Source organism: Eschrichtius robustus, chromosome 3 (genome assembly GCF_028021215.1).
Source record: "Eschrichtius robustus isolate mEscRob2 chromosome 3, mEscRob2.pri, whole genome shotgun sequence".
NCBI lineage: Eukaryota > Metazoa > Chordata > Mammalia > Artiodactyla > Eschrichtiidae > Eschrichtius > Eschrichtius robustus.
Genome location: NC_090826.1, coordinates 118,562,165 through 118,585,144, shown reverse-complemented (window position 1 = coordinate 118,585,144; position 22,980 = coordinate 118,562,165). Strand labels below are relative to the sequence as shown.

General features: G+C 37.4%; 1 protein-coding gene and 1 pseudogene across 1 annotated transcript in view; both read right to left on the bottom strand.

Annotated features, from left to right (window-relative positions):
* The window catches only part of ATF6 (activating transcription factor 6), a 225,750-nt gene that overhangs the window by 81,057 nt on the left and 121,713 nt on the right, over positions 1 to 22,980 (bottom strand). The window lies entirely within an intron of this gene.
* LOC137761726 (proteasome activator complex subunit 3 pseudogene) lies at positions 1,509 to 21,921 on the bottom strand (annotated as a pseudogene).

Genomic DNA, 22,980 nt, shown 5'->3' with positions numbered 1-22,980 from the left:
TGCATGAAAATACTACTATAAAAATACATTAAAAGATTAAGCTCACAACTTACGTATGTATACAGTCTTGAAAATATTATAAGGATTCAGGGCGCAGTTAGTTGAATAGGAAAAAGAGATGAAGCTGTCACTTGTACACAGGGATAATCCCATTCCTATCTATAAAAAGGCTCCCGCTCTCACTTTTTCTAAGTGTGTATTATGTAAGTTCCACAGGTGGTGTTTTTGAGTGATGAAGATCCTCAAATAATACTAAAACTGAAAAAAGAAATGTTTCAATAAATACACTTCAGCTGGCTGAAGTATCTTCATCATCAAAAAAGACAAAATTCTGAACAAAAACCACTACGGAAGAATGATTCATCATATCACGTCACAAGGAATTCTCTGATGCAGAAGGTGACTCGGGGTACAGTAATTTATCTTACCTGCAAATGAAATCTGAAAATGCTGGACTTGAAATATACCAACAGTATAGATCACTATTGAGAAGACGACAACAGTTTCCCCTCAACCAGGCAGCAAAAGCAGTCAGGAGGAAAAAACCCAGTCACATTTTAGAGTATTTAGATTTTTTAAATGACCCATATAATTTGAGAGGAAAACTCTTATGAGAGCCTATAAGAAATATCTTAAGAGACAAAAGGGGAACGGAGATGAAAATTGGTTGAGAAAAAAATGTGATATAAAGCTTGAAGGACTTGGCAGGGACTTAAGAGATAAATGGATACATAGAAGAAATTCTAAATTGTGTGTAAAAGGAAAGTAGAAGACACTGAGATGGTAGAAGGTTGTGCAAGGAAGCCGCTGTCAGAGATTTCTCTTCATTCTAAGGGAGGTGTGGATGTCCATTTCTTTAGAACAGGGAAGACCTATGGCTCCTTACATGCTCATTTTTCTTACGCATCAGAGTTGAAAAATATCAAGGGTACGAGTCCAGCTGAGGAGAAGGGAAACTATACATCTGAAAATTAAAGTTCAGATAAGCACACTTAGGCCATCAAAATACGGTAAAACCAAGTTTTATTTCAATCTGTTAAATTGAAAGCATACAATGACCTAAACACATCCCTTTAAACTCCTTCTCTTGCAAAAAAGAAATGATGGTATAAATGGAGAATTTCTGACGTTTGAACAAAGTAACATAGAGTGGAACCTTAGGAAAACCTTCATTTAACTTTCTTTTAAACTTTAGGGTTTTTTTAATTAACCCCTGAAACCATTCAATGTCACCAATGCCATAAAAAAAGAAACCTTGGCCAACATTCATCTACAAAGCTACTTTTAAAAATGGCAGTCCTTTCTCCCTGTCCAACCCTACTACCTTCTACCAGATGGCTTCTTCCCATTCTCTCTCCTGGAAGAAAAATCAAATAAAAATCACACCAAAAGAGGATTCGGTATGAGGATAAGCTATACGAAACTGTCACTAAAGAGTAACGCACATTTCCGGTCGTTTCATCACCTGCAGAGTCATCAAGAACCAGCCTTCCAGCTGCCTGAACAGCTCAGCCAACTCCTGAAGGAAAGTGGGGTGGCGAAAGGTCCTCGGTATAGGTGCTCCGAGGGGTCTCGATCTTCTCAATGTTTTTGAGGGTTACATCATGCAAGGTGGCATACTGGTTCCGTACATGAAGCAGGATCTGGCGCACACTCTGGTACTCCTTTTCGTTGACCTCGGCTACAGTGCGGCGATAATCTTCCACCTGGGGGTATTTCACTGTCTTGGATACCAACTTGGCCTGGGTGTTGTAATAGGTGGAGAAGCGGCGTAGATAGGAGGCTGCTGTGCTCTCCACGGTCCACAGCTGGTCCGCGGTGTCTTCCTGGATAGACACTCCGAAGTTGTTGCCGTCCTCCGGGACGTCCTTTGGGAGGAGCAGCTGCACCCACATCCGCACGGTGTTGCACTTCTCTCTCAGCAGCTCGATCTCGGGTTTTACGTGCTGAATCAGCTCCACCAGATGCTGGCTGCTTCGCAGAAGCTGCCCCTCGCCGCCTGGCAGTGCTAGAACTTTGATGGAGGACTGGGTCTGCAGAGGCAGCCGATCCCGGTTGGGCCCATCCCCCGCGGTGTCTGGGGAGACGGGGGTCTCTGGGGCTGGCACCGAACGTATTATGGATAGGTCTTGCAGGCAGAGCTCCTGAACCCAACTATCCAGCTCTGACAGCTTCTGAGGGAAGAAGGTGGACACCAGATCCTCGGCCTCCTGGGCGATGCGGGCCCGAAATGAATCTACTTTCCCCTGCACGTCCTGCTCCAGCTTCAGCGGGGAAGCCGTGACCTCCAGGGTCGTCGAGTGTTGGGGCGGACACGGCCTGAGTTCCTCCCTCCTCCACAGGCTGGGTTTGCGCTTCCGCCGCCACCACCAACTCCCAACAGACCAGGCCCTGCCAGGGCGAAAAGACGTCCCGGAGGTCCCTGCGGGCCGGCGCGCGGAGAAAGCGGGAGCCACACGCTGACCACGCCCTCTGGACGGCGCCCTGGCCAAGAGGCCGGCAGACAGGCTTCGTGAGACCAGCCTAGGCTTCGAGTGCCTTGCCGCTAGAGCACCGAAGACCACGTGTCGGGGGACCCAGCTGGATCTAGTTATCTGAGCTGCGCCTCCCCTACCTACTGGCCTGGCTGGCGGGAAGCCACTTTCAAGAACATCGTTAAACTTAAGCTGTGAAGACCAGGCAATGACAAGTCGGTGCGCTTTACATAGGAGTTCAAGGAAGTCCACAATCCCTGGATCCAGCAAACACGATCTCTTTTGAAAGGCATCTCACAAAATGGGCTCTCCAGAGCAAGGCTCACTTCTGGAGAGCCTCAAGTCACACCTTTACAGGTAACCTGGGCCTATCCATGCTTTCCTCTTAGAAAGTCAGAAGTGAGTTCACTTCACTATTGTATTTCAATCAAGTTAGTAGACTTCTGAGATCTTCTATGGCTTACTTCATACAATTTTTAGTTTAAATTACAAATGTTAAGTTATATGACTCTTCTTAAAATTCATCTTTTGGGGAATAATTAACAATTGAATCTGGACTGTAAATGAACGTAACACAGTCAAACTTCCTGAATTTGATAAGTGTATGGTTGTTACAGAGGTTATGTCCTTGTTTTTAGGAAGTACACACTACAGTATTAAGGGATAAAGTGACATGATATATTTAATCTATTCTCAGATGGTTCAGAAAAAGTGTGTGTGTGTGTGTGTGTGTGTGTGTGTGTGTGTGTAGAGAATGAGAATGCTAAATCATGTGGAGAAATGGTAAAAATTGATGAATCTGTATAAAGAGTGTATGAGAATTCAGTATTATTCTTCTAACTTCTCTGTAAGTTCAAACTTATTTCAAAATAAAAAATGAAAAAACTACCTTTTCCTTAAAGGTTTCCAGAATCATAGAGACAAATTCTGTAAACTTCTAAACTTTCACCCTATTTATTTATACTCATTTTCCTTTCCCTGAAATATTTTCCTTTTCTCCTCTGCAGTACCACAGAGCAAAATCCATGCCTTTGTGACTTTTATTCTAAAATTATTGAAGTACAGTTAAAAAAAGGATTTTTCTAAAGAGGCTATAGTATGGTTTCAAATGTAATTGTCACCTCAGTCAGACTGTAAACTCCTTCAGGGCAGGGGCCAAGTCTTAATTCATTTCTTTTGCAGCTGGCATGGAGCAGGTGCTCAATACGTGTCTGATGAAATGATCCTGACTTAGTAAGATTTTAGCTAACTATAACTTCACAAAATCTAGAACTGAAAGGGAAAAAAAAAATCAACAAGACAAACATGTTACAGGTTGGGTTCCCCAGCAAGCAGAGAAGTTGCTTACAGGAGGTTTATTAGGGAGTGCTCTTAAGATAAACACCTGTGGAAAGAAAGAGACAGAACAGGGAGAAGTTGGATTTCGATGCAATCTCAAGGCCTCAACTGACCCCATGGGGAACTGGGAAATGCCCTTCAGAGTTGTCCTGAGGTGGGGTCAAAGCAGTTCCTGAAGAGGGCTCTTTGGTAGCAAGACTTTTAGCAATTGGGAAATAAAAACTTTAGTCCTGAGGAGGGATCTGGGAAGCTCATCATAGCTTCAACTACACATGTAAGACATTAAGATACCTATACTAACAAACTAGCAATTAAGTTGTTCAGCCCCAGTCAGGAGTTTAAAATTCAAAGATGGTTTCTGTGTTCAGATCAATTCGTCTCTCAGGAATGACAAAGAAGGTTGTGGTGACAGTAATTATATGTTCAGAGGTGGGGCAGGGGAGATAAAGGTGTGTATGTATGTGAGGGAGGTAATGGGGGATTACTGGTAAGTTGGATCTTAAGATATAAGGGAAGTGGCAGGAAATGAGGCAGGAGAAGCAAGCAAGGACCAGCTCATGGAGGCAGGGCCCTATTTGCCATGCTTTAGGAACCTGGATTTAATAAAAGCCAATGAAGGACATTTAGGCAGGGAAAAAATACACACAGATGTATGATTTCAATGGTGGAGGTGAATTTGAAGAAGAAACTAAAGGAAGAGAGACTGTGCCATAATCCAAATGAGAAAGTATGCCTCATTTTAAGTGGTGGTGATGGGGTTGAAAGAGAAGCATCAAGAATATCTTAGGAAAAAAAAAAAAGAATATCTTAGAAGTAAAATTAACAGTATGTAGTGATCGTTTTAGATGTGGATAGATGAGAAAAGGCAGAATTCAATACTATGTAATTTTTTGGGGGGGCTTAGGTAGATAATTTCTATTTATACTTATATTAAACCTCTCCTAAGAGGTGAATTAGATATACATTTTTACACACACATATTTACATTCAACTTTATGGAAATTTAGATAGGGCTATCAAACAGAAAAGAAAAAGCAAATCTTAAAACATGACCACAATTTCCCATATGTTGATTTTCTTCATAACTTTGGCTATAAAAGATTACGATGGCGCCAGCATGGAAATTCCCTCTTATACCAAAAACACCCTCAGTGGTATATATGGTTTAACAAATGGTTACTCTGTTTTCAAACAGAAAACATTTCTACTTGCTCTTTTAAAGAAGTAGGGAAGTTTCTTTCTACTTAAATTATGACAGTGATTAATGAAGCCATTTATATGAAATTATTTTCTTTAGTTGTCTAATGATAAAATATAAAATCCTTTGGGGGATTCAGCTGCTCTTTTTTCTAGTGGGACGTAAGAGTTTTATTTTTTCGTAATGTTTCCTGTCCTTGTTAATGAGATAGCAGTTGGTAGGAAAGTAACAGCTACTAATTTTTCTACCCCCATCAATCATCAGCAATCAGTGGTTGTTTCTAAAAATTATTTAATGCACTTGCATGCCTTGATTTGACCCATGAAATTAACACTGAGTGCCAACAGGTGGAGGAAGGCCAGGGACAGCTGTGTGGAGTACTGTCTTGTTCAGGTCAGTTTCTCCTTTCTCCACAGCCCAGCAGGGTTCATTATGTACTGATGCCAATAACTGACACCCCACTCTTCTTTTAGGAATGCCTACAGATTTATGGATTGGTTTATCCTTTAAATATCCTCCAACTCTGAAACTATGCCCTGTGAAGAAGGGATTCTGTGGTCCTGTGTATGGGTTCCATTTACAGAACTATTCTAAGCAACTGTTGTGTCAACTATTGGAGATACCTGTAAGCTTGAGATATGGATTGAAATTTAATCATTCAAAATAAGCTGTTTTTCCCACTGATTTCTTTCTATCTATAAAAGTTAGGAGAAATATAATCAATGGTGCTAAATCTAGATAATCTTAAGGCTCTGGTGGATGGTAATATTTATCCCCTTATATTTATAAAATTTTTCATCTCTGGGTTGCAGTGGATCTTACGTTATCTAGACCCTCAAATGAGCAATTTCTAGGGCTGACAAATATATCACGTCCTCTTCCTTCATTCTTCCTCCTAGATTGCTGCACATAAAGGTACAGAAATAAACGATGTAGAGGTACTCACTGCAGTGCCCTTTTGTCAGAATCAGCCTCCACATCTAACATAAGCATGGCTCTAAATGAAGAGGAGTTGGCAATATAGCATTGTGGTTAAAAGTTACGAAGTTAGTCATGTTCAAATCCTAGCTTTGCTACTTACTACCCATGTGACCCTGGCTAAGTTATCTAATCTCTCTGTGCTTTATTTTCTTCATCTATAAAATAAGCATTATAATAATACCTATAAAAGTTGTTTTGAGGATTAAATTAGTTAATACATGTAAAGAGTTTAGCACAGTGCCTCAAACATGTTAATTGCTCAATAAATGTTAGCTGTTATTGAAGGAGAGTCTATCAACAGTCCAAAATCTCCCTTCACTCTTTGAAATGGAGTAGAACTGTGTATTCTAGACAAACCAAGATACAATTTTCTTGTTCACTATCTTGTTATTTAGCAGTAGTGACTAATTGCACTACACAGTTGAATATAAGTATCTTTCTTTAACGGCTTGAATTTCTGAGATCATCAGTATTTAGAGGCCATATCACAGAGGGCATAGGTGAAGCAAGCACAAAGTTTTACTGGCTACCTTGGCTGAAAAGTGCATTTCTGAATAGAACCCCTTCTGGCAAAAGCCATGTCTTCATCAAGTTCACATTATTTTATCTTACAAATTACATAATTGGGATAGTTTGGAAACAATGATGTCTACTGTCAAGGGTCCTTACGATCACTGATTTTAACAAAAAAACCACTGATCTCTAGGTCCTAGATTCCTGACTTTTTAAGATGCTTTGGCCAATGACTCTCTACCCAAGTCACTGATAGCTTCCTTGTTTACAAAATCCCTGGATCAATAACGTACTGGATGAACAATGAATCTTCTAGTTCAGCATTTTTCAAATTGAAGTCCATCGGTTCCCTATAATTATTTGTGTGTCTCCATTTTGATGATTCATTAATTGATGTAAGCATATTCTGGGTCATATTATAACTGACATGCAATTTGAGCCAGCGATTACATTTTTATGATTGTGATAGCACGAAGTACATCTACCTTAATTGATGAGAGAGGAGCCTATTAGGTATGATTATCCTTTTCCTCCTTTTCCCAAATAACTGTAAATCAGATAGAACAAAGGTTTTCTTAGTGGTTCAAATAGAGAAAACTGGAGGGAGAATTAAGTTATCACAGAGTACTCAATAATATGGAAATGTTTAATTAATTGAAAAGACTTGCACCATGAGAGTCAGTATCACCTTCACTTATCAGTAGCGACACAAAAACATGGTCTATTACATAAATTCAAGTTGTTGATTTGTATTTTATCTTTGTAATATTATTTATATTTAATTTATATATTTACATAAATAACATTTATATTATATAATTATATTATTTTGGTTTTGTAGTTGCAAACTAAAAGTAGAAGATGTTTCAAGTTTTGTGTTTATATGTACTTAATAAACATAAGTCAGTGCTGGCAGAGAATTTCTTCCTTTAAAAGTAAAACCCCTCTTATAATGCCTTGTGCAAACAATTCCAGAGCTCTCTTCCCGAAATGCGTTTTTGATCATATTTCTATCTTCTACAGTGTAAGGACCAAATTCCTTAAGCATAGTCCACAAGTTCTTTCATGATCTGGATCCTGCCATCTTTTATTTCCCAGAAACTACTCTACATTCCAACAACAGTACTCTCACATGTCCTATGCTTTACATATTCACCTCTCTCTGCATAAAATGCCCATTGTATCATCTTCCTCCCGCTCTCTATCCTACCAATTCATCCTGCTGTAATCAACTCAAGAACTGTTTTGGAAAAAACCTTCCCTAATACCACCTTCTCCCTTCCTAGATGAAGTTAGTGCTCCTGGCACAAGTTAAACAGCATAATAATATCTACCTCATAAAGCTGTTGAAAGGATTAAATGAAATAACTTACATAAAACAGCTAGGACACTAAATTCTTCATAAATGGTAGTAGTTTTATTTGTATCTCAAAGTATTCTGCATAAATCTCTTTTACAGTTCCTATCACAGTGTTGTAATTTTGGATTTACAAGTCACTTTTCTCTACCATAATAAATTCCTTGAGGACAAGCATTTTAGTTTTTTCATTTTTATATGTTCTTTGGTAGCAGTGTGCCAGGTAACAATAAGTGTTCAATGAATATTTACTGAATAAATGAATTAATGAAAGAAATAGGATAAAATTTATCAGACAGGACCTGACTAGCAGAAGAGATGGGACTCTCAAGCAACTTATCTTTTTCTTATTTCCCCTGAAAAGTTGCTAGATCTAACAGCAGTCTTCTGGGCTGAACTCTTTAGGGATTTATAGGAAAAGTAGGAAATATATTTCTTTTTTTCTCCCATCAACAGCATGCAGAGTTTCACATTCTGCTTTTGACTCTGGTAATATTCCAGAATTCTACCAGTCACAGTATTGCTTAGTTCCGAAAAAGAGCACTCACTTAAATAACTGGAGTTGGTCTGCAGAACAGTAGTTATGCATTACTACATGTTTGTGCAAAGTGAACATATCAGGGAGTACCAGAGAGGTACACACACAAGAAATAAGGGTGGTGCTGGCTCTGACTCATGCTCCTACTGCTTATTTATAGCTTCTTATTAGTATGGGATTTGTTTTATTTGGCAAAAATACAAGATCTCACTGACTGAGAGAGGAAGATGTAAGAAAATGCCTAAGCATAAAACTTCTACAGCTGAATAATACTCTGTAATTCAGTGCTGTATCAACAGACTCCCCAGGGGCTGGTGCAAGCGGAAACCACTCCAGAATTACAGACTTCATGAGCTGCAGACTTTACTGCTAAATGTAAAATAGTGGTTAACTAAAGATTTTATTCCTCCATAGACACTTCCATTTATAAATGCTAAATTCACCAGTTAGGGCTAAATTAAGTTAGTATACAAAATATGTACAGTGAGTTTCTAATTTCTCTAAATAATTTTCACCAGCAGAAATAGTCAAAAATAAATTTTAAAAAAACAAGCCAAAGAATTTATATGCTTCAACCTGAAAAAATGTACTGTCTCTGTATTCATTTAAAATTACTGACATTCACAGAAAGACAAGATGAAAAGGCAGAGGGCTATGTACCAGAGGAAGGAACAAGATAAAACCCCAGAAAAACAATTAAATGAAGTAGAGATAGGAAACCTTCCAGAAAAAAATTCAGAATAATGATAGTGAAGATGATCCAGGACCTCGGAAAAAGAATGGAGGCAAATATCGAGAAGATGCAAGAAATGTTTAACAAAGATCTAGAAGAATTACAGAACAAACAAACAGAGATGAACAATACAATAACTGAAATGAAAACTACACTAGAAGGAATCAATAGCAGAATAACTGAGGCAGAAGAACGGATAAGTGACCTGGAACACAGAATGGTGGAATTCACTGCCACGGAACAGAATAAAGAAAAAAGAATGGAAAGAAATGAAGACCTAAGAGACCTCTGGGACAACATTAAATGCAACAACATCCGCATTATAGGGGTCCCAGAAGGAGAAGAGAGAGAAAAAGGACCCGAGAAAATATTTGAAGAGATTATAGTCGAACACTTCCCTAACATGGGAAAGGAAATAGCCACCCAAGTCCAGGAAGCACAGAGAGTCCCATACAGGATAAACCCAAGGAGAAACACGCCGAGACACATGGTAATCAAACTGGCAAAAATTAAAGGCAAATAAAAATTATTGAAAGCAGCAAGGGAAAAATGACAAATAACATACAAGGGAACTCCCATAAGGTTAACAGCTGATTTCTCAGCAGAAACTCTACAAGCCAGAAGGGAGTGGCATGATATACTTAAAGTGATGAAAGGGATAAACCTACAACCAAGATTACTCTATCCAGCAAGGATCTCATTCAGACTCGATGGAGAAATAAAAAGCTTTACAGACAAGCAAAAGCTAAGAGAATTCAGCACCACCAAACCAGCTCTACAACAAATGTTGAAGGAACTTCTCTAAGTGGGAAACACAAGAGAAGAAAAGGACCTACAAAAACAAACCCAAAACAATTAAGAAAATGGTCATAGGAATATACATATCGATAGTTACCTTAAACGTGAATGGATTAAATGCTCCAAACAAAAGACACAGGCTTGCTGAATGGATACTAAAACAAGACCCATATATAGACCTAGGGACACATTCAGACTGAAAGTGAGGGGATGGAAAAAGATATTCCATGCAAATGGAAATCAAAAGAAAGCTGGAGTAGCAATACTCATATCAGATAAAATAGTAAAATAAAGAATGTTAAAAGAGACAAAGAAGGACACTACATAATGATCAAGGGATCAATCCAAGAAGAAGATATAACAATTATAAATATACATGCACCCAACAGAGGAGCACCTCAATACATAAGGCAACTGCTAACAGCAATAAAAGAGGAAATCGACAGTAACACACTAAGAGTGTGGGACCTTAACACCTCACTTACACCAATGGACAGATCATCCAAACAGAAAATTAATAAGGAAACAAGCTTTAAATGACACAATAGGCCAGATAGATTTAATTGATATTTATAGGACATTCCATCCAAAAACAGCTGGTTACACTTTCTTCTCAAGTGCGCACAGAACATTCTCCAGGATAGATCACAACTTGGGTCACAAATCAAGCCTCAGTAAATTTAAGAAAACTGAAATCGTATCAAGCATCTTTTCTGACCACAATGCTATGAGATTAGAAATGAATTACAGGGAAAAAAACGTAAAAAGCACAAACACATGGAGGCTAAACAATAAGTTACTAAATAACCAAGAGATCACTGAAGAAATCAAAGAGGAAATCACAAAATACCTAGACACAAATGACAATGAAAACACAACGATCCAAAACCTATGGGATGAAGCAAAAGCAGTTCTAAGAAGGAAGTTTATATATACAAGCCTACCTCAAGAAACAAGAAAAATCTCAAACAATCTAACCTTACACCTAAAGGAACTAGAGAAAGAAGAACAAACAAAACCCAAAGTTAGCAGAAGGAAAGAAATCATAAAGATCAGAGCAGAAATAAATGAAAAAGAAATGAAGGAAACAACACCAAAGATCAATAAAACTAAAAGCTGGTTCTTTGAGAAGATAAACAAAATGGATAAACCATTAGCCAGACTCATTAAAAAAAGAGGGAGAGGACTCAAATCAATAAAATTAGAAATGAAAAAGGAGAAGTTACAACAGACACCACAGAAATACAAGCAACTCTATGCCAATAAAATGGACAACCTGGAAGAAATGGACAAATTCTTAGAAAGGTATAACCTCCCAAGACTGAACCAGGAAGAAATAGAAAATATGAACAGACCAATCACAAGTAATGAAATTGAAACTGTGATTAAAAGTCTTCCAACAAACAAAAGTCCAGGATCAGATGGCTTCACAGGAGAATTCTATCAAACATTTAGAGAAGAGCTAACACCCATCCTTCTCAAACTCTTCCAAAAAATTGCAGAGGAAGGAACACTCCCAAACTCATTCTATGAGGCCACCATCACCCTGATACCAAAACCAGACAAAGATACCACAAAGAAAGAAAATTACAGACCAATATCACTGATGACTATAGATGCAAAAATCCTCAACAAAATACTAGCAAACAGAATCCAACAACACATTAAAAGGATCATATACCATGATCAAGTGGGATTTATCCCAGGGATGCAAGGATTCTTCAATATACGCAAATCAATGTGATACACCATATTAACAAACTGAAGAATAAAAACCATATGATCATCTCAATAGATGCAGAAAAAGCTTTTGACAGAATTCAACACCCATTTATGATAAAAACTCTCTAGAAAGTGGGCTTAGAGGGAACCTACCTCAACATAATAAAGGCCATATATGACAAACCCACAGCAAACATCATTCTCAATAGTGAAAAACTGAAAGCATTTCCACTAAGATCAGGAACAAGACAAGGATGTCCATACTCGCCACTATTATTCAACATAGTTTTGGAAGTCCTAGCCACAGCAATCAGAGAAGAAAAAGAAATAAAAGGAATACAAATTGGAAAAAAAGAAGTAAAACTGTCACTGTTTGCAGATGACATGATACTATACATAGAGAATCCTAAAGATGCCACCAGAAAACTACTAGAGCTAATCAATGAATTTGGTAAAGTAGCAGGATACAAAATTAATGCACAGGAATCTCTTGCATTCCTATACACTAATGATGAAAAATCTGAAACAGAAATTAAGGAGACACTCCCATTTACCACTGCAACAAAAAGAATAAAATACCTAGGAATAAACCTACCTAAGGAGACAAAACACCTGCATGCAGAAAACTATAAGACACTGATAAAAGAAATTAAAGATGATACAAACAGATGGAGAGATATACCATGTTCCTGGATTGTAAGAATCAACATTGTGAAAATGACTATACTACCCAAAGCAATCTACAGATTCAATGCAATCCCTATCAAATTACCAATGGCATTTTTTATAGAAATAGAACAAAAAATCTTAAAATTTGTATGGAGACACAAAAGACCCCGAATAGCCAAAGCAGTCTTGAGGGAAGAAAACGGAGCTGGAGAAATCAGACTCCCTGACTTCAGACTATACTACAAAGCTACAGTAATCAAGACAATATGGTACTGGCACAAAAACAGAAATATAGATCAATGGAACAGGAGAGAAAGCCCAGAGATAAACCCACGCACCTATGGTCAACTAATCTATGACAAAGGAGGCAAAGATATACAATGGAGAAAAGACAGTCTCTTCAATAAGTGGTGCTGGGAAAACTAGACAGCTACATGTAAAAGAATGAAATTAGAATACTCCCTAACACCATACACAAAAATAAACTCAAAATGGATTAGAGACCTAAATGTAAGACTGGACACTATAAAACTCTTAGAGGAAAACATAGGAAGAACACTCTTTGACATAAATCACAGCAAGATCTTTTTTGATCCACCTCCTAAAGTAACGGAAATAAAAACAAAAATAAACAAATGGGACCTAATGACACTTAAAAGCTTTTGCACAGCAAAGGAAACCATAAACAAGACGAAAAGACAACCCTCAGAATGGGAGAAAATATTTTCAAACGAATCAACGGACCCAGGATTAATCTCCAAAATATATGGACAGCTCATGCAGCTCAATATTTAAAAAAAAAAAACAACCAAATGCAAAAGTGGGCAGAAGACGTAAATAGACATTTCTCCACAGAAGACATACAGATGGCCAAGAAGCACATGAAAAGCTGCTCAACATCACTAATTATTAGAGAAATGCAAATCAAAACTACAATGAGGTATCACCTCACACCAGTGAGAATGGACAACGTCAGAAAATCTACAAACAACAAATGCTGGAGAGGGTGTGGAGAAAAGGGAACCCTCTTGCACTGTTGGTGGGAATGTAAATTGATACAACCACTATGGAGAACTGTATGGAGGTTCCTTAAAAAACTAAAAATAGAATTACCATATGACCCAGCAATCCCACTACTGGGCATATACCCAGAGAAAACCATAATGCAAAAAGACACATGCACCCCAATGTTCATTGCAGCACTATTTACGATAGCCAGGTCATGGAAGCAACCTAAATGCCCATTGACAGACGAATGGATATAGAAGATGTGGTACATATATACAATGGAACATTACTCAGTCATAAAAAGGAACGAAACTGGGTCATTTGTAGAGACATGGATGAATCTAGAGACTGTCACACAGAATGAAGTAAGTCAGAAAAACAAATATCACATATTAACACATATACATGGAACCTAGAAAAATGGTACAGATGAACCGGTTTTCAGGGCAGAAATTAAAACACAGATGTAGAGAACAAATGTATGGATACCAAGGGGGGAAAGCCGTGGGGGGTGGGGGTGGTGGTGGGATGAATTGGGAGACTGGGACTGACATGTATGCACTGATGTGTATAAAATGGATGACTAATAAGAACCTGCTGTATAAAAAAAAATTAAATTAAAAAAAATAAAATAAAAATAAAATAAAATAAAATTACTCTCTGTCCTCTCATTTTTATTTTCCTTCTTAGCCCTTATCACAAACTGATATTCTATTACACATTTAGTTGTATATTTGTTGTGTCCATCTTTAGAACATAAAAGCAAGGGCTATTTTGTTTTATTTATTGGATTCTCTGCAATAAGGATAGCCTGAAACATAATGGCTACTCAATAAATATTTTGTTGGATGAATGACAGCAAAATTGTTTAAATCTCTTGATTAAATAATAATTCTTTGAGGATAACTGCATTTTGAAAAACTTTTTTTAATTATAAAAGTAAAGCAATTATTCAAATAGACAGTCACAACTTAGCATGAATAAAGTTTTTTGAATAATAAAATCAATCCTTAAAAGTTTGAAGAAAAAGACCTTTTATATTATGAAGATATCTCATACTTATGTTTTCTCTCAAAGAGCAATAAAGGAGACGTTACTTGTTTTAAAAAAAAATTGGATTTTGCTATTTATCACTTCCATTCACCTTCTTAAAATACAAGTGTTTGTTTCAAAATGAAATTGAGATTCACATTTTGATAGATAGAAATTATGCCTTCTTATCTTTCTATTTTCAACTAATGTCAACTATACCAAATTGCAGTAAAATCAAAAAAATATAGATAAAAACAATTGAGTCTGGACTTGTTTTGGTTCTAATAAGTATTTTGCTTAAGGAGATACTGTATTCTCCTGAATCTAAGCTGAACACACAGTTGGTAAAATAATCCTAGGAGGATAATAGTTTTCAAAAAAATCAGCAATCATATATGCACAGAAATTAGGTTGACCACTTCTTTTTGTATGGTATAATAATACATATTCTTACATATTTTACTAAAAAAAATAAGATAAACTGTATAGCTAAAAAGCTGACCCCAAAGCCTCAGTCTTAAGTGAAGCTGTTTCATCAGAATAGACTTGAACTATTTTATAATCTGAATTCAGATTATTTTATTATTAATTTTTGATCTACTTAATAGCCTATGAACTTCCATTATATATAAAAATGTCAGGTAACAGGCTTCGTCTAAAAATGAGCAACAGAATTGGAAGCCTGTACAATAACATCTATTAATAATACTAAACCTATGCTGATGTAACTGTTTTAAAATCTGTGATTTTGTGTATGTTATTAATACTTATAGGAAAACAAGACTAGTTTTATCCTACAAATATATAATGTTTATTATATCTTCTGGATGACCTATCATATATACAACATATCAGTCATATGGCTCCTATCTGATATCAATATGGAAAGGTCAGATTAAAGACTACAGAGTTTCTTTTCAGTTATCAGCTGATGTCACTAAATCCATCAAAATGAATGTGACATAGTCAATTTGAATAAACCCTAAAAACAGCTGAAAACCTGGTGTCTTCTGTTAACTGAGTTTTCTGTCTGTAATCTAAGTATCTAGTTTCTATAGACATCACATGAAATGAACATTGAAACAGAGTCAATTCAGGAAATCACTCTAAAGACACAGACCTACTAGAGAATGGACTTGAGGATATGGGGAGGGGGTGGGGTGAGATGTGACAGGGTAAGAGAGTGTCATGGACATATATACACTACCAAATGTAAAATAGATAACTAGTGGGAAGCAGCCGCATAGCACAGGGAGATCAGCTCGGTGCTTTGTGACCACCTAGAGGGGTAGGATGGGGAGGGTGGGAGGGAGGGAGATGCAAGAGGGAAGAGAAATGGGAACATATAGTATATGTATAACTGATTCACTTTGTTATAAAGCAGAAGCTAACACACCATTGTAAGGCAATTATACTTCAATAAAGATGTTTAAAAAAAAAATAAAACAAAATAAAATCACTTTTTAAAAGGCTACTGTAAGAGGTTATAGACTACTGAGGGAGATTCTGGCTATCTTTCTGTTTGGAAGAGCTCTTCCTTTCAAATTTATGATTCCCTTTACCCCAAAAAGGGATAAAGGGTAGGTCTAAATTATCTAAATAAAGCGTTCATAAACCTAATCAGATAATGGAGAGTAATATAAAAGTCACTTGTAAAATCTTGCACATTTCATACTCTTTCCAAATGTGCTAATTTTCTATCTGTTGATGGATGATAATGGCGTTAAAATGCATCTTTATGGGGAGTTGGGGCTGGGATGGGATCATGGATGATTGTGCTATATCTAATGAAAAACAAACTCTTTCCCCTTGTCCTATCCATTTATGGACTCTTCAAACTGTAGCCATAGGCTTCAAAAGGTCAGTCCCCTGATGACAGAGAAACAGACATATATTGAACACCTACTATGTGTTAAGTACAGTTCTAGTACCTGATTTATTACTTTATTATTCTGTTTAAATTTGTTAACCTATGAAGAGATAATTATTAATATTGCTGTATTAGAGATAAGACACTGAGGCTCTAAAAAGTATTTCCCTAAAGTCTGAGTTTGTAAGCAATAGAACAATGCTGGTTGAAATCCAACTTCATTTGACTCCAGAGCCTATGCTACATGATTGCCTACAAAAAAAGAAAAAAAAAGGAGGCTGTCTCAGCACCTCCAAAGTTATTTTCTCCACTAAACTAAAAGGTAATGACTCATAGCTGAGTGGAAAACCCTTTTTTCTTATTTCTGAATAAGGCTGCACAATGCTACAGGATAAACTATCTATACCCTCTGTCATTTTTCTATTCTTTAAGCCAATGCCTAAACTATGTGTATGTCATGTGTATGTAGGAATGTGTATGCACACACACACACACACACACACATTCATACACACATAACATATATTTTTAAAAGATTAATTCTAGGGTCTAATGCTGTAGCTCTCTTTTACTAAAAAAGGGGGAAAACACTAGTAGATTAGACAAAAAGTAGCAGATAGTTCTTTTAAAAACTTTATAGTTAGTTCCTCTTTCACTTACTTTTCTGTGTACTTCTTAGCACTGTGATCTATATAGGCACATGTTATGTGTTTATTTCGTCTGGTCTCCAGAACCTTGGTTTGGCAATATCTTCTGCTACCCATTACACTTTTGCTATAATTATCTACAGTATATGTTATGTTTCCAAAAGAATATATAAATAACAATTCATTGGTTAAGTATAAAGACGGGAAATTTGAGGTTGAAGGAGTTCAATCACAGGATACTGTTTTAAGAAGTTCCAGCAAAATGTACAACAAGAAAGTTTTAAGGATAACACAAGAAAACTGACAGCCTACCCTTTTAAGCTTGGCTTTGCTTTAACTCTATTAAAAGCTACAGGACACAAGGAAAAAAGTTTTTTTCTATTTATTTAATTTTGTATCTAAATGAGATGATGGATATTCAATAAACTTATTATGATAATGTTTCATGATGTGTGTAAGTCAAATCATTATGCTGTACACCTTATATGGTGCTGTATGTCGATTATACATACTGGATGAAAACACAGCATTGAATATTATACAATGCTGGATATCCATATGCAAAAAATGAACTTTGATCCATCCCTGCACCATATACAAAAATTAACTTAAAATGGATTATAGACCTACATGTAAAACCTAAAACTACAAAACTTTTAGAAGAAAACATGAGAAAATCTTTGTGACCTTAGGTTAAAAACATGATCCATAAAAGAAAAAGATGATAGATTGGACTTCATCAAAATTAAGATTTCTACTCTTTTAAAAACACTTATAAGAAATTGAAAAGAAAGCAACAGACTGGGAGAAAATATACCCAGATCATGTAACTGACAAAGGACCTGTATCTAGAATATTTAGGAACTCTCAAATCAATTATAAGAAAACAATTGGGTTTCCCTGGTGGTGCAGTGGTTGAGAGTCTGCCTGCCAATGCGGGGGGCGCGGGCTCGAGCCCTGGTCTGGGAGGATCCCACGTGCCGCGGAGCGGCTGGGCCCGTGAGCCACAATTACTGAGCCTGCGCGTCTGCAGCCTGTGCTCCGCAACAGGAGAGCCTGTGATAGTGAGAGGCCCGCGCACCGTGATGAAGAGTGGCCCCCACTTGCCACAACTAGAGAAAGCCCTCGCACAGAAGCGAAGACCCAACACAGCCATAAATAAATAAATAAATAAATAAATAAATAAATAATTTTAAAAAAGAGTTCTCATCACAAAGGAAAAAACTTTAAAAAAAAAAAAAAAAAGAAAGAAAACAATTACAACCCAATTAAAAATGGGCAAAAGATTTGAACAGACACTTCACCAAAGAAGATATATGGATGGCAAATAAGCACATGAAATGATGGTTTAAATTATTTGTCATTAGGGAAATGCAAATTAAAACCTGAGATACCACTACACACCTATTAGAATAGCTAAAATCAAAAAGACTGGCCATATCAAGTGTTAGTGAGGCTACAGAGGAACTGGAACACTCATATACTGCTGGTGAAAATGCAAAATGGTACAACCACTTTGGAAAATAGTTTGGCGGTTTCTTAAAAAGCTAAACACATACCTACCATATAACCCAGCTGCTCTACTCCTAGGTATTTCCACAAGAGAAATGAGAGCATATGTCTTTACAGAGACTTGTACACCAATATTCATAGCAGCCTTATCTATAAACTCATGATGGTCAAAGGGTACAAGTTTCCAGTTATAACATGAATAAATTCTGGGGATCTAAGATACAGCATGATAACTACAGTTAACAATTATGTGTATTAGTCAAAAGTGGAAGGTGAATGGATAAACCAATTGTTATATCCCTACAATGGAATACTAAGCAATAGAGGACTGAACTACTAATAAAGCAACAATATAGATGACTTTCAAAATAATTATGCTGGAAGAAAAAACACATAATGTATGATTTCTTCATATAAAATTGTTTTAAATGTAAACTAATTTATAGTATCAGAAGGAAGGTCAGTGGTTGTCTATGACAGGGGAAAGAATGGGTGGGAAGAAATTACAAAAGGGCAAGGGAAATTTAAAACTTTCAGGAATGATGGGCATGCTGATTATCCTGACTATGGTGATGACTTCACAGAGATATACATTTGTCAAAACTTATAAAATGGGCAATTAAATATGTGACATTTCTTAAATGTCAGTTATACCTCATTAAAGCTTTTTTTTTTTTTTTTTTTAAAACAACAACAATGACTAATGCACCATGGAAAACAATATGGAGGTTCCTCAAAAAATTAAAGATAGAACTACCATATGATGGAACAATCCCACTTCTGGGTATATCTGAAAAAAATGAAATCAATATCTTGAAGAAATATCTGCACCCCAGTGTTCACTGCAGCATTATTCACAATAGCCAAGACATGGAAACAACCTAAGTGTCTACTGATGAATGAATACAAGAAGAAAATGTGATACACACACACAAGTGGAATATTATACAATAAAAAGGAAATCCTACTATGGAGAACAGTATGGAGGTTCCTTGAAAAACTAAAAATATAGTTACTATATGATCCAGCAATCCCACTCCTGGGCATATATCCAGAAAAGACAAAAACTCTAATTTGAAAAGATATCTGCAACCCATGTTCATAGCAGCACTATTTACAATAGCCAAGACATGGAAATGTCCATCGACAGTGAATGGATAAAGAAGAGGTGGTATATATATGCAATGGAATATTACTCAGCCATAAAAAGAAATAATACCATTTGCAGCAACATGGATGGACCCAGAGATTATCATACTAAGTGAATTCAGACAGAGAAAGACAATACTGTATAATCGCACTTATATGTGGAATCTAAAAAAGCTGAAACAGAATAGAATGTTACTCATAGAAACAGGGTAGAATGGTGGTTGCCAGGGGCTGAGGGGTGGGGGAAATGGGGAGATGTTGGTCAAAGGGTACAAATTTCCAGTTATAAGGTGAATAAGTTCTAGAGATCTAATATACAGCATGGTAACTGTGGTTAACAATACTGTATTATATACTTGAAAGCTGCTGAGAGAGTAGATCTTAAATGTTCTCACTACAAAAAAAAAAAGACAGTTATGTGAGGTGATGGATGTGTTGACTAACCTTATTGTGATAATCATTTTACGATATATATGTGCAACTAGTCATTATGTTATATACCTTAAACTTACGCAATATTATATATCAATTATATCTCAATAAAGCGGGGGGGGGGGAGTGGAGAACGCTAATCTTCACCTTAAAAAAATGGCATTACGTGGTATACAAGATCTTACTATCAACTTTAATTACAAACTATGTTAAAGAATAAGTCTTTGCTTCATATAGCAGAAAATTAAATTCAAACCAGTCGCAAGGTTTTATTCTTATTTTAAGAGAATTAGAGTCTTCCAAGTGGTATGGTTCCCTGATTGCTAATAAGGGTAACTCCTCAGAAGGCCATAAGGCAGAAATCCAAGTTAAATGCTAAATGTTCAAATATTCCTGATTACAACAGCATAAAATTAGTTAGAAAATGATAAAAAAAAAAAAAAAACGCCAAATAAAAACAAAACAGTATTATTAGGTTGCATCTACAAATTCTTGTAATTTTCTAGCTTCCAACAGCTGGAAGAAAGGTGTGAGGGGAAAGAAGAGGGATAAAGAAGAGAAGGACGGCCCTTTTTCTCACAACATCTCAAAGTGTTAATGAGGTGCCTGATGATGTTAGCAGAAAGAAAACAAGCTACTGCATCAAGATGTAATAATATAGTTGTGACTATCACACCGTCTAGAATATTCTTGTCACCATGAACTAAGATGTAATAGTTTTAGGTAAGGTATCTCAGAGCAGTCAGGTCTCAGCTCTTAAGTCTCCAGGAGGAGTTCCCTGCACAGGACTGTACTGTAATTATTTGGCTTTCATTCTCCAGATTATAAACTCCTTGAGTGCAAGGGCTGTGTCTTATTAATCAACTGTAACCCCACACCTAGCACCTTCTTGCAGAGATTTCAGTTATCGCATACTGCAAATTGGCACCCCACCATGGCCTGGCAATCCTACTGTTTCTCTGGTAGGCACACAATCCGTTAGTTAAGACGACAATTTCACACCTGCTCCTCTCTCCTCAAATCCCCTATCCCTCCTCCAACGGACTCACCTGCAGCTGATCACATTGTACTTCAGTGGGAAAACAGAAGCCATCAGAGATGTCTTATCTTCCTAGAACCAAACGTCCTACCTATAAACTGGCCTAGCCTCTACCACAAGAGAAGAAAGGTCTCACCTTCTAGTGCAAAGGGCAGTCTTTCTACTTTTGATATGAATTCCACCCTTCTGCCCCTCCTCAAGGACTTCATCACTTCTCCTATTGAACACTGCTCTCTTCCTACCCACTGGTTCATCCCTTTAAAATTTTAAATTGTTATTTGGGAGTTAAAAAACAACAATCACCTTTTCTCTGTTCCCTTTGTCAACTAAAAACAACAAAAAAAAAAGCCCAACCTACTAAAAGTTGAGAATTACGTTTTATTTGGCGGACAAAACTGAGGACTTAAGATAGCTGGGAGACACTGCTCCAAAGAGGTAAGGGAGGAGCCACGATATACAGGAGTTTCTGCTGCAAAGACCAGGTGGTTGGAACTTCAAAAGACTACTGTGAATTAAAGAAAACCAGACATCTCAAGTTAAGAAATTTGGCGCTTTTCTATGTAAGGGAAGATTCACCTGGGCTCACTGAAATCATTCCTTTGATATGCACTGCACCCTAGCCATCCAGGGCCAGTATCCTGTGCTTTCCCATCCTGAGTTCCCTCCAGGCTCAAGGTTGGGGGGGCCATAGTGACTTGACGGCTGCAACATCTTTTATTTACGGATACGGCAGGCAACAAATTTCATTCACACCTTGTACAGGCAGTTCTCAGAATAGTTATGCTGTCCTCATTTCCTTACCACCTAATCCATCCTTAATCTCACTTTCACTTCCATCTCATACCTAAGGGCTCTTGTGAAGGATACCAATGACTTTCATGTTGACACATCCAGGAGATACTTACCTTCATCTTACCTGACCTTTCAGCGGTATTCAAATCATGTACTCATTCCCTCTTGAATCCATCTCTCTTGGCTTTCTTGGCTTTCCTCCTACTTTGCTGGTTGCTCTGTTTCAGTTTCCTTTGCAGGCTAGCCTTCTCTAATGGAATCTCTAATTCAATCCTGGGCCCTCTTCTCCCTCTACACTCTCTTCCTAGATGAAATTCGCACAGATATTTCAAAATTAAATGGTTCCAAAAAGAACTCAATATTCACATGAAATATATTATCCTGCCCTACACCAAATCGTTCTCATCTCAGTAAATGGTGGCACTATCTATCTAGTTACCCAAGCCAAAAATCTGAACATCTCCAATTCCCACTGAATCTATCTGCAAAATATATTTAGAACCCATTCATGACTCCATTGCCATCATCATATTGCCTGGACTACTGAAAAAGCCTTCTAATTGCTCTCTTTGCTTCTACCTTGTCTCCTTCTAATCCTCGGCCCAGATAGCAACTAAAACCATCCTACAAACTAAATCATTCATGTCGTTCAGCTGCTTAAATCCCTTAATTGGCCCTCAGAATAAAATTGAAAATCCTTACCATAGCTCACAGACCTTGTGTGATACGGCCCCTTCCAGTCTCTCCAACCTCATTTTCATAACTCAGCCTCACCTCCCAAACCATTCATTAAGTCTTCTGGAGAGGAGTTTCAAGATGGCGGAAGAGTAAGATGCGGAGATCACCTTCCTTCCCGCAGATACATCAGAAATATATCTACATGTGGAACAACATCTACAGAACACCTACTGAACGCTGGCAGAAGAACTCAGACCTCCCAAAAGGCAAAAAACTCCCCACGTACCTGGGTAGGGCAAAAGAAAAAAGAAAAAACAGAGACAAAAGAATAGGGACGGGACCTGCACCAGTGGGAGGGAGCTGTGAAGGAGGAAAGGTGTCCACACACTAGGAAGCCTCTTCGCGGGCGGAGACTGCGGGTGGCGGAGGGGGGAAGCTTCGGAGCCACGGAGGACAGCGCAGCCACAGGGGTGCGGAGGGCAAAGCGGAGAGATTCCCGC